Here is a 12,500-nt window from a genome sequence, read left to right as displayed (position 1 = left end):
TCAGAACCTGAACCTGCTGCGTCTCCAGGTTCAGACTCTGGGGACGTGAAGTGTCCCAGACGACCGGAGGCTGTCTGCAGTTTGTCCCCGAGACATTCACAGCTTCACTCAGACAGAAAAACTGTTTCAAACTGTCCCCAGGGCTCAGAATGAGATTTAATCCACAGCTGAATGATAAAAGTTAAATATCTTCATGTGATGACGTTTAATGTCAGAAACCCACTGAGGAGGTGTTTCTATTATTCTGTCCACACACGTATACCAGCTGAGTTGTTATCAGGTCATCAGAGGCCACAGCAAACAGACAGGAAGCATGAATCTGTAAGTGTGTGTGTGTGAGTGAGTGTGTGTGTGTGTCTGTGTGTAATGGCAGCTAGCCAGGTGTGTGTGTGTGTGTGTGTGTGTGTGTGTGTGTGTGTGTAATGGCAGCTAGCCAGGTGTGTGTGTGTGTGTGTGTGTGTGTGTTCTTGCAGTTAACGTTGAGGAGATTAAATAAGTATTTTATCTCTGATATGGATTAGACCGAGTCCAGGATCATGATTAAATCGACGTTCACAGATTGCATGAAAGAGCCGTGTTAACAGTAGTGTGTGTGTGTGTGTGTGTGTGTGTGTGTGTGTGTGTGTGTGTGTGTGTGTGTGTGCGTTCTTGTGTGTGACGACCTCCATGCACCTGATTGTTTGTCCCCTGGTGTCATTTATTACGAGACGTCAATCAACCCTTCATCACAGAAACGACCAGAACAGAGTGAGTGAGAGGATGAATGAATGAAGGGGTGTGTGTGTGTGTGTGTGTGTGTGTGTGTGTGTGTGTGTGTGTGTGTGTGTGTGTGTGTGTGTGTAGTGGGTGAGCAGGTGTAAGTAGATTACATCCCCCCCCCCCACTCTGTGGTAATATTCAGCAGCAGTTGAATTGATTTCTCCTCATATTGATTTAATTGTTTCAAATTAAAAATCTCTTAATGTCACAAAGGATCAGAACCAGGTTCAGTTTGATCCAGACCCAGAACTCCTCTTCTGCTCTGAGGAACCGTTCACACCTGATGTTCAGAGCTTCAGACTGAACTGAAGAGTCTGAAGCTCTGAACCCAACCAGGTGTGAACGAGTCCTGAGTGTGAAACCCAGCGAGGTGTCCTCACAGAGACATAAACAAGTTCATCAGAAGATCAGAGCTGAGGCGTCCGATCAGTCACCTGCTCGTCTCGTTGCATCGCAGCTTCTTTGAGCAGCTCAGTCGCCCGTAGTTTGTTGGCTTCATCTCTGATGTGCAATGCATGCTGGGATATCGGCCTGAGAAGGCTCCGCCCCCTGAGCCGAGCTGCACCAGGGGACACAATCAGTCTTTAAACGCAGCGTGTGGAGGATGTGGCGGCTGGATATTGTCTCTGTGATACAGAAGAAGAAGATTCTTGTAGTAATATCAGCAGAGACACGTTTCTCTGTGTCGCTATATTTCTGAGTTGTTTTTTATTTTCCTCCTCTCTTCCTCTGACTCTGATATTCATGTCCTCACCCTCGTCGCCCTCATCCTTCCACCTCCCCCTCCCTCCCCCGGCGACTGAGAGGTCTCCAGTTTCATCTGATATCAAAGCTTGATCCTCCTCATCAGTAGACAAATGAGTGGCGAGGGCGAGGAGGAGGGCGAGCGGAGCGCCAGGTAAACACGGGGATCACAGGCAGGAGATTGAAATGCAAATGAGGAAGCTGGCGAGCGAGCGTCCGGATGAAGGGCGGCGCCTGTTGTTTACCAGCAGTAATACATTCATGACCATCAAACCAAGAGCTGCTTCAATCTGGAGAATTTACCTCCAAGACGAGAACAGACATTTATTTTAAATATAGTTGCTCCCCAGCTTTAAAGAGGCTGATTGACAGAGTGAGGTTAATATTTATAGAGTTTTGACTTTAAAAATGTTTCTTTGGTATGAAGTTATGAAGTCAAAGAGTTTATTTTCTTCTTCAAACGGATGATGAACCTTTTTAACATCCAGTGTTAATGTGTAAATTTACTGTGGATGAATCATTAATGATCCTCGGGGGGGAAACAAGGAAGCCAAAAATACAAAGAACAGAAACAGGAAAAGTCTAATTTAAGAATTTAAGGAATAAACAGTTTAAACAGTGACATGGAAATGTTTTAATGTAACTCTGACCAACTCACAAACACTCGTGATGATCGGGCTTGAGCTACGTGTTCCTCACATGTTCCTCACATGTTCCTCACATGTTCCTCACGTGTTCCTGACATGTTCCTCACGTGTTCCTCACACGTTCCTCACATGTTCCTCACATGTTCCTCACGTGTTCCTCACATGTTCCTCACACGTTCCTCACATGTTCCTCACATGTTCCTCACATGTTCCTCACATGTTCTGTATGTGAGATCAAATGCCTGAGTCAGTGTCTCTGGACATTTTATGGAACTTTTCCCGCAGCCTCCCAGTAAAATGTCCAGAAAAGACGCAGCCTCCAGATGGTTGAGAGTAAATAACGAACTGATCAGCTGAGGTTCAGCTCCGCTCATGTGACGAGCTCCTCAGCTCCAGGCTGCGTTCACAACACTCATCTGAACAACGCTGCAAATGAACCAAACAAACAGGCAGAGAAGTCAATTAAGACGCCGACACACTGAGTGAGCGCCGTGAACACGCCGCGTCAGCCTGCGCCCGCAGACATGAGCATCGAGCTCCTCTCTCCTCTCTGAGGTCGGGCAGGGAAACGCACGCTGGCGTTCTCCGCTCACAGATTCCACTCAGTGATGAATGAGTCCTTTATGGAGCATCTGAATGATTTTACATATTTTACTCAGCTGCTCTACATGCAAACACTCTGAGGACGGCAATTAACTCCAGTGATGTCCAATCGCTAGTTTGCATTTCTGTTAAAGTGTTTTATTTCCAATTTAGTCAGGAAACTTGTTCTTTTTACATCAGGGATGAAAGAGGATGAAATGATGTAGAACAAGAAACGAGAGAGGAACCTGATTTCTTCTTGTGGACACGTTGACTTGATGTTTCCTCAGAGTGAGGTCACAGCTGCCTGGTGACGTTCATGTGGATCCATCCGAGACAAAGTACGATAAATTAAATGTTGTTTGTTTCAAAACAAAGGTCTTCCATGGTCTTTACATTGGAAATCTTTTATTGGGAATTTCCTGACATTTGGACAAAATGTTAGACTTACAGATAAACTGATTAGATTTGAAAGGTCAAAGGTCAAAGGTCACAGTGGTCTCTTGAACTTGAATTCACATTTTGACCAGTTTTTACTTGGACTCAAAAATGAACTGATAAGATTTCTTATTATTGTGAAATGTCAGGAACACGTAGAAACAGCAGTGATTCAGTGAGTCATTCAGCTGCGGTGACTTCTGGTGCCTACATTACCCACAATGCAACTGGCCTGCTCTGTGGTCATTTGCAGTTCCAGCTGTGTTTTCTAGTAGCAGCTAACGTAGCAGCTACCGTAGCAGCTACCGTAGCAGCTACCGTAGCAGCTAACGTAGCAGCTAACGTAGCAGCTAACGTAGCAGCTACCGTAGCAGCTAACGTAGCAGCTACCGTCGCCCTGGAGCCTCGGCAGCAGGCTTCAGACGTTCAGCTCCAGTTAAAGCTCAGGGACAGAAACACATCTCCTCTGTGCCGGTGTCAGTTGCTGCCTCACAAATTGCATTTACAAATTCATTCATTCCACAAAGAAATTATTATTTTTCGATTCAGCGTTTCAGCACGAGCGTGACAAATTCAAATTTATGCGATTCAAATCCAATCTCTGCTGGCACTGATCTCTCTCTCGCCAAATCTGTGGTTCACTGTCTGTGTGTGTGTGTGTGTGTGTGTGTGTGTGTGTGTGTGTGTGTGTGTGTGTGTGTGTGTGTGTGTGTGTGTGTGTTGGATGAGGTGTAAACGGCTCCAGCTTCTCTCAGCTTCCTCTCGTACATCAGGGCCACGGACGTCCTGATGTGGATCCAGCAGCCGAGTGGATCCGTGTCAACCTCGTTTTCCCTGAACCTCATGAATCCTCATGAATGTTTCATTACAGTCGAGCTATTAGAGACTCACAAACTGTATACGCTCATATTTATTCATGTCTATACGTCCATGTTTACCTCTTGTTATGTCGCAGCCTCTCCACTTAAGGAGAGTTTGACACACTCGCTGTGTCGCTCAGACACGAGCTTCACTTCTCTACAGAATCATCCTCTGCTGAATATAGAAACTATTTAGATGCTGGATCTCGTTCTGTTTTCACTGCATCATAAAATCCTGCAGCTGTAGAAAAAACACAAACATGAATAAAACTGAAAAATGTCAGTTACAGTTTAATTTACATCATTTATTCATTGAAAGTATATTCTCGTGTATTTATATACAAAAGCTGAATCTTCACTGGATTTCAGTCTGTTGACTGTTTGTCTCCTTCTTCTTCTTCTTGGGTGTTGACTCAACAGGAAGTACACACTGTGGAGTTTTCCATGTTGCTGGACGACACAGTGAAGTAGAGAAGGTGTTGAGGAGGAACTCTGAGGTTTATTCTTCAGTAACTAATGAAACATCTCAGACAGTGAAGGTCAGGTGAGCGTCAGGTTGAGGTTTGGTGAGATGATGAGAAAATAACTGAGGAGCTGAAACTGTTTCAGTCCAAACCACAGAAAAGCAGCTTCACACGTCACACGGGGACAAAACCTCCTGCTGAGCTTCTTTTAGGCTTCGAGCCTTTTTTGAAGTCGATCATTGTTTGATGCAAAAACATTTTTCCTCCGTCGCACTGAAGCAAATTAACGTATCAGACGGTCGAGTTGACCCACGGTCCGAGAGAAGAGCGTCTGGATCTCAAAGCTCTGACAGAAAATACATACATCCAGACGGCAGGATAACGTTATTTACATCATTAGTCAGGTACAGACACACACACACACACACACACACACACACACACACACACACACACACACACACACACAGAGCGAGAGAGAGAGAGAGAGAAACAAATAGCAGCCTGAGGAGCAGTCGGGCGAGTGGATGAAAAATGAGCTTGTGAAGAAGAAGCGAGAGTCAGAGATGGAGTCTCTTGCTGTAATAGCCATTCTCTCTCCCTGAGGAGTGTGTGTGTGTGTGTGTCTGTGTGTGTGTGTGTGTGTGTGTGTGTGTGTGTGTGTGTGTGTGTGTGTGTGTGTGTGTGTGTGTGTGTGTGTGTGTGTGTGTGTGTGTGTGTGTGTGCGTTGGTTGTGTACATATACTAACTGAAGTTAGTTTTCCGGGCTCAGCTGCAGGGACAGGGTGAGGAGATCAGGATCCTGGGAGCCTTCTGTTGGAGTTTTACTGGGTTCACTGGGTTCACTGGGTTCACTGTGGTCGACCCAGAACTCACTGGAGGGACTACATGTCCCATCAGGCCTGGGAACGACTCGGGATCCTCCAGGAAGAGCTGGTGTGAAAAGCCTCTTATTGGCTGATCTCTTTCAGCAAAGCATTAAATCAGTCGGACTTAACTTTGCATTTCAGAATTCATCCTCATTGATGTTTGTGCGAGTAACTAGAAAACCTCAATCCCTGAAAACACAAGGAGCCAAGCTGAGGTGAATCTGAAACAGAAACTTTTCAGGTCGTGAGTTTGTTGCTAACGTGAGAGCTGCTGTGGCTCCGCCTCTGAACTGCCGCAGCCTCGGAGCCTGTTGAATTGTTCATGAAGCGTCTGACACTTTGTGTTCTGCGTGTGGACTTTATTAACTTTTGTTCTTTTCTATTTTGGTTTTTGACTTGGTCAGCTTCTGAAACTCTGAGCTCTGCAGACTTTCCTGGAGATAATTGAGTTTTGGCTCAGCAATAAAAGGAAATATTCACTCGGAAGGAAACTGTGTGTTTGGTTGTGTGTGTTTGTGTGAGTGTGACATTTTACTTCCCTCTCACCTTTCAGGTGTGGGAACTCGATCTCTCTCTTCGTCCGCTCTAATGGAAAAGACAGAGAGAAAAAGAAATGAGCCTCTCGCTCCTCGTTGGCGTCTCCTCGCTCGCTCCCTCCGCTCCTGCCTCGCTCGGCCCGCCGGTTATTTCCCTCTGGCATTCGGTGGCAGTTCTCATCTCGTCTCCGCGCGGCAGCGAGAGGTCGTGATGATGTTGTTCAGGCACCTGAGGCCTCGGTGAAATCACTGCACCACAGAGACGATTAAACATTTGTCGCTTAATAGGAGAAGCTGCACTGAGGAGTTTTACATTTTCTAAATGTTCTGCTCGTTCGTGTTCGCTGTTGTTTTCTTAACGACGATGTCAGAGTTGTGTTCTTGTTACGACTCACAGACGCCCCCTGCTGGTTTGTGAGTTTCTGCTCTGAAGCCTCAGTTTCACATCTTGTTCAGCGCCATCTTGGTTTTTTGAAACCAGAAGTAACCATATATGGAGGAGCAGGGGGTGGAGCCTGACTGAGAGCTAAAGGACACGCCCAATTGTACCCATTGGACAGTACTAGCTGTCAATCACACTGTGGTATCCCCCCCCCCCCGATACATCCAGTGCTTTATGGTCTGTTTGACTCTAAATGATCATAATTCACTAAATGAACATCAGCTGTTTGAAGAAGACTTGATATATAGTTAGCCAATGACAGAGGAGGAGGAGGTCATGTGACAGTGATGAAGTTGTTTGTGGGGGGGGGGGGGGAACTCTCACAGCCATTGTTCGTTTCCTGTGACGTCATTGTTTCTTTTATCCACAACCGTCACACAACCTTAACCGTGTTTATCGTTGTAACCATGACGACAAAGGTCTTCTAACTAGTTTGTGTGTGTGTGTGTTTGTGTGTGTGTGTGTGTGTGTGTGTGTGTGTGTGTGTGTGTGTGTGTGTGTGTTTGTGTCTTTCTACTACAGAGCATTCACTGCTGTTTCTTGATCTACACACTGTAACTCACACACACTCAACCACAGCAACATCGTTTATGACACAAAGACACTTAATGTGCTGTCAAAGGTTTTTTTTGTGTGTGTGTGTGTGTGTGTGTGTGTGTGGTGTGTGTGTGTGTGTGTGGTGTGTGTGTGTGTGTGTGTGTGTGTGTGTGTGAGACGACAAAGCTGTAGAATTTGTTGCTTTTCGGATCGAGGACAGTTAAACTTCAGAGGGACGGGAACAAAGAGAAGTTTGACACGTTCAGGAAGCAGCTGCAGAAAATAGACTGTTTAACATATTTCTGTAAACACAGTGTGCGTGTCTGTGCGTGTGTGTGTATGTGCCTGTGTGTGTGTCTGTGTGTGTGTGTTGTGTGTGTGTGTGTGTCAGACAGTAGGGAGGAGATGAAATAAAGCTTCTTTATAAATAATAAAGTGTCACGTTATATCTACAGGCTTTAAAAAAGAGGATAAAATCAGAAGTGACTTTCTTTATTTAATTATTTGAACATTTGACGTTTTAATCAGTTTATTTTTTAGCATCAGATCCTGAAACTCTTCCGCCGCCGTCGTCTGTATCTCACGTCTTTGTTTTGCGTCTCTAAAAGAAGTGATTCCACGACCTGGTGGCGTTTACACAGTGGAAAGCAGTAAAAGGTTTTTTCTCTCAGGCTGTGAATTAAACTTGAAGCTCTGTTATTTTACAGTGATGAGGTCTCGCTCCTGCGTTCAGGCTTCACTGACCTTTCCTCATTATTCCCAGTATAAAAGTTAAATAGCTCACTTAAGGCTACGAGAAGAACCACGACTCACAACCACAAGTCCTCAGACCTGCTGATAAACATTAAACCTTTTATAGGAAATCAAATCCCAGAAATGAGCATTTCACACCTGGAAGCTTTTAGACAGAATCTCTTCCCTGTTAAATTTGCTTTCTTTGTTTATTTTATTTTGCAGATATTTCAGATTTTGGTTGAGCTTGAAAATAAAAAGCCACCTATTGATAAGAGAGAAGTTAAAATCGTGGAAATATGGTTGTTTCTCACGTAGTTGACTGGACGGAGGAACGTAGGAATCACATGCTCAGTGAACAAGTCAGTGTTCACAGGATAAATATATATATAATAACTGTTTATTGATGCAATAACCTGCAGGAACTTTTAGTTTTAGTCAAATATACAAAGTGAAGTGTTTAAATAATGAATTGATTCAGAAACTTTCCATTAAGTTCCTGTGGGTTTGTCTCAACATTGATTATAAGACAAATAGATTTAAACACTCAAACTGTAAAATGGGATAAATTCCTCTCAATTTGTTACCAATCACATCTGTTGTCAGTTTTCTGCCAATCAGCTGTGATAAATCAGCACCAGAGTTTTTAATATTTACAGAGTTTGTGTGAAATCGTCCGTCGGCAGATTAAAGCTCGGCTCATCGGGGACGTTTCAAACCAAACTCCAACTTTTCCACTGAAGTTCTGTCGCACTCTGCATGACTGAACAGACCTGATTACCTTTTCACTTAGTGTTATCTCTGCCGCTTCAGCTGTGTGTGTCTGTGTGTGTCTGTGTGTGTCTCTGTGTGTGTCTCTGTGTGTGTGTGCTGGCTGTATGCAGAGATCTGCCTCACACTGTACAAATGTCCCACAGCTCTTTGCACTTCTAATGGCAGCTAGCCAGGTGTGTGTGTGTGTGTGTGTGTGTGTGTGTGTGTGTGTGTGTGTGTGTGTGTGTGTGTGTGTGTGTGTGTGTGTGTTGCCGAGGGTAAGTGAGGTAACGATGAGTTTAGTGTGAGCTCCCATTAACAGAAAGGTGCTTATGTTTCAGCCGATTGGTTCCAGTGCAGCCTGGAGACTGGTTCCTCTTTTCTATTCAACAAACAGACGGAAATCGTTTTTTGAGAAAAGCCATTTTTTCATGCTCGGGGTTCTGTTGTGTTGTTGGAATAGAAACTGGGCCGAGCGGGGGGGGGGGGGGGGGGGCCAGACTGCAGAGGTGTGAGGCTTGGACTCGCACCAACAAAGGAAGTGAACTTTCTAACACAAACAAACACAAACACAGACCATTCTAAGAATTCAGTCGTAAATCCTCCGCGCTGCGTCTCCACAATCCAATCTTCACCCTGCAGACGTTTATTAGCAGGGAGCGTTTCAGGGGAATCCTGGTTTGACTTATTCTGGATTTGCAGGAGCAGATTTATTTGGGACAAGTTTGCAGTTTAAAACTTTTTTGTGTTAATAAAAAAAAAACAGGACAAAAGTGTCTGAAAGGAAAATGTTTGAAGAAGCAGCGACGGAAACGTTCACGTCCGGTGACTTAAATCCTTCATCAGATTCAAATATAGAGAAAAAACATGATGCATCATGTTAGGACCAGGATGCATCGTGTTAGGACCAGCATGCATCATGTTAGGACCAGGATGCATCATGTTAGGACCAGGATGCATCGTGTTAGGACCAGGATGCATCATGTTAGGACCAGGATGCATCGTGTTAGGACCAGGATGCATCATGTTAGGACCAGGATGCATCGTGTTAGGACCAGGATGCATCGTGTTAGGACCAGCATGCATCATGTTAGGACCAGCATGCATCATGTTAGGACCAGCATGCATCATGTTAGGACCAGGATGCATCATGTTAGGACCAGCATGCATCATGTTAGGACCAGGATGCATCATGTTAGGACCAGGATGCATTGTGTTAGGACCAGGATGCATTGTGTTAGGACCAGGATGCATCATGTTAGGACCAGGATGCATCGTGTTAGGACCAGCATGCATCATGTTAGGACCAGCATGCATCATGTTAGGACCAGGATGCATCATGTTAGGACCAGGATGCATTGTGTTAGGACCAGGATGCATCACGTTAGGACCAGGATGCATCATGTTAGGACCAGCATGCATCATGTTAGGACCAGGATGCATCACGTTAAGTTGGCGCTGTCGCATCGTCTATCACCACACTAGTTTTTCTGGAGACCCCTAGTGGCAGAAGCTCACGCGTGGTGCGTTCATGCACGTGAGCCACATGTGGAAACATCTGTTCTGCAGCTCAATCAAACGCGTGAGGTGTGAAAGTGAGAGAACAGAAGCTGGAGTTGACTCGACGTCCTCCGAGGTTTCTCATAACTCGCACTTAATCACTGCAGCTAATTTTACCGACCACTGATTGACTGAGCTTCTCGATGCCTGATTACAGACTGAAGTGGTGGAACAGAGAGAGAGGGGGGGGGGGGGCTCATATGGATAATTTAAATCTTCTCACCTCTGCTCTGTTTGCAGCCTAATTACACAGACGATGAATGGAGCTAAAATTAAAGCAGCTGATTCAACAACAAAGCTTCTGTTTAGAGACATAAATTCTGATTATATAAGAGGGAACACTGCTCTCATGATCTAACTTTATGTACAACAACTCTAATTTCATCTACACAGCACATACACTCAAACACTGTGGGGGAAAAAAACAATTACTTGAAGCTGTTTAATATCCATAAAAGTCTATATCTGTATTTTACGAGTTTTATGGAGCCAAAGGAAAGTGTCGGCGTTAGCGTCTCTCCAGCGGAAGAGTTTCAGTTCCCAGACAGAAAGTGGAGGCTTCTGCAGGTGGAGAGACTCCTGTTTGTTTCTGGTTCATTCAGTAAAACATATTCAGATTCATGGAAGCTGAGGCTAAACCAAAAGATTAGTAAACACAAATAAAACAGATTTTTACTTTACTTGCAGCCGTTGAATAGTTTTGCAGATTAAAGAACTTTTAACTTTATATGCAAATGTTAAAGTCTAGATTCTAACTAAATGTGTGAGAGTTTTTAATCTGCAGCAGAATTCACTAAATGATGCAGAGTCATGAAAAAACAGATTCAATTTCCTCTTTTTAAAGAAGAAACTATTTAAAAAGTTAAGAAAACTAAATCGTTTGGAAAATCTTGGATCCAAACCAGACGATCAGTGGTGGTGCATCCGGTGCACAGGTGCATTATGGGACAGGACTCGTCCTCTGGTCCAACACGTGTTACATTAGCCTCTGTGAGTGTGAGTGTGTAAGTGTGTTGAAGCTTGTACACGTTGTGCACAGTGTGTGTGTGTGTGTGTGTGTGTGTGTGTGTGTGTGTGTGTGTGTGTGTGTGTGTGTGTGTGTGTGTGTGTCAGAGAGGTTTCTGATGTAACCTATATGATGGAGGGTTTGTAAGAGGTCTGCGGATAAAGATTGTCAACCAGGATTAGAGTTTGAGTGTGTGTGTGTGTGTGTGTGTGTGTGTGTGTGTGTGTGTGTGTGTGTGTGTGTGTGTGTGTGTGTGTGTGTGTGTGCGTGCAGCTTATTATCAGTCAGCCTGTCTCTCTGCCCGTGACACTCGTCCTCTGTCTCCTTCTTTCATCCTCTTCCCTTGTTCTCTCTCGGTCTTTGCTGCAGTTTATTTATAGATCTGTTAACAAGAAGCGTCAGTGTGTTTTACACAAAACACTGAAGCAGCTTAAAATGGACTCGAGAGAACAGGACAGAACAAATGTACGTGTAGTTTAAGTTTGAGGCATTAAACAGTTTTACATCGAAAACACAGCAGCTCCCTGACCCCAGCTACAAAGGGACAGTCAGCAGAATCATATATAAAGACTGGAGTCGGATATAATGAGAGTTCGAAGAGAAAGATATCGATGTCAAACCTGAGGGACGTCACAGTCGAGGTCAAACACAGATCAACATCCACTAAGACAGAGAAGCTGTCCTCACACCTCTGGAATCTTCTTCATTATATTTTAATATTCTAATGATTATCAACGTATTAATTATCACCACGTAAAAGATTTACATCTAAGTAAATATGTGCCAACCTGCGAATCTTCTCATCAACCAGACAGTTTTGGTAAATTTGTCTTTAAAACCAATCATCAAAACGATTGACAATTGTTTTTCTGTTGATTGGCTAATAAATGAATTGCCTTTGAAAATATGAAAGGACGGCGCTCTGTGGCCTGAAGTCATTGTACAAACACCCCCACCTGACACGAGGTGGGGAATATGAAAAATGCAAATTATTAGAGGCCCCATGATTGAACCCTGAGGGACGCCACAGTAAACGTACCAGCAGAGAGGCTGGTGGTGTGGAGTTCCAACAGCTGCAGGTAATAGAGGTGCAGTAATGAGTTTCAGCTCATTACCTGTGTGGACCAGCAGCGCTGTGAGCGCCGGACTCTGAACCCTCGCTGCATCTCTTCCAATTCAAATATTTAACTCCGCTCATGAATATTGGCCGAGAGCTTCAACCAGCGCACTTCTTCTCTAAATGAATTAAATCGGCGAGTGGCCGGGTGGTTTCTCGTCGTCATCACAAAGTCATTTCTGATAAGCTACATTGGTATAATATGCAGAAAAGTGTATTGTCACGGCAGCGCACAATAAACAACAATAAATAACAATAGATAAGAATGCAGCTCATACTCTCGCTTTGTCTCTTTTCACTCGTTCATGTCTATTTTCCTTCACACACAATGTCAGACTCATTTCAACCAGTCTCTCTCTCTCTCTTCCTCTCTTTTCCAAAGCCAATTATTCTCCATCTCTCTTTTTCTCAGTCCCTCTCTCCCTATTCCAACCCCTCCAGCCTCACCCCCCCC

The 12,500-nt window shown here is 44.4% G+C and overlaps 1 protein-coding gene across 1 annotated transcript in view; it reads left to right on the top strand.

The window, feature by feature from the left end:
* The window catches only part of LOC117752416 (glutamate receptor ionotropic, delta-1-like), a 282,229-nt gene that overhangs the window by 82,372 nt on the left and 187,357 nt on the right, over window positions 1–12,500 (top strand).

This window comes from Hippoglossus hippoglossus, chromosome 19, assembly GCF_009819705.1.
Source record: "Hippoglossus hippoglossus isolate fHipHip1 chromosome 19, fHipHip1.pri, whole genome shotgun sequence".
Lineage (NCBI taxonomy): Eukaryota > Metazoa > Chordata > Actinopteri > Pleuronectiformes > Pleuronectidae > Hippoglossus > Hippoglossus hippoglossus.
The sequence above is the reverse complement of the archived record's forward strand: the minus strand, read 5'-3'. Positions and strand labels throughout refer to the sequence as shown.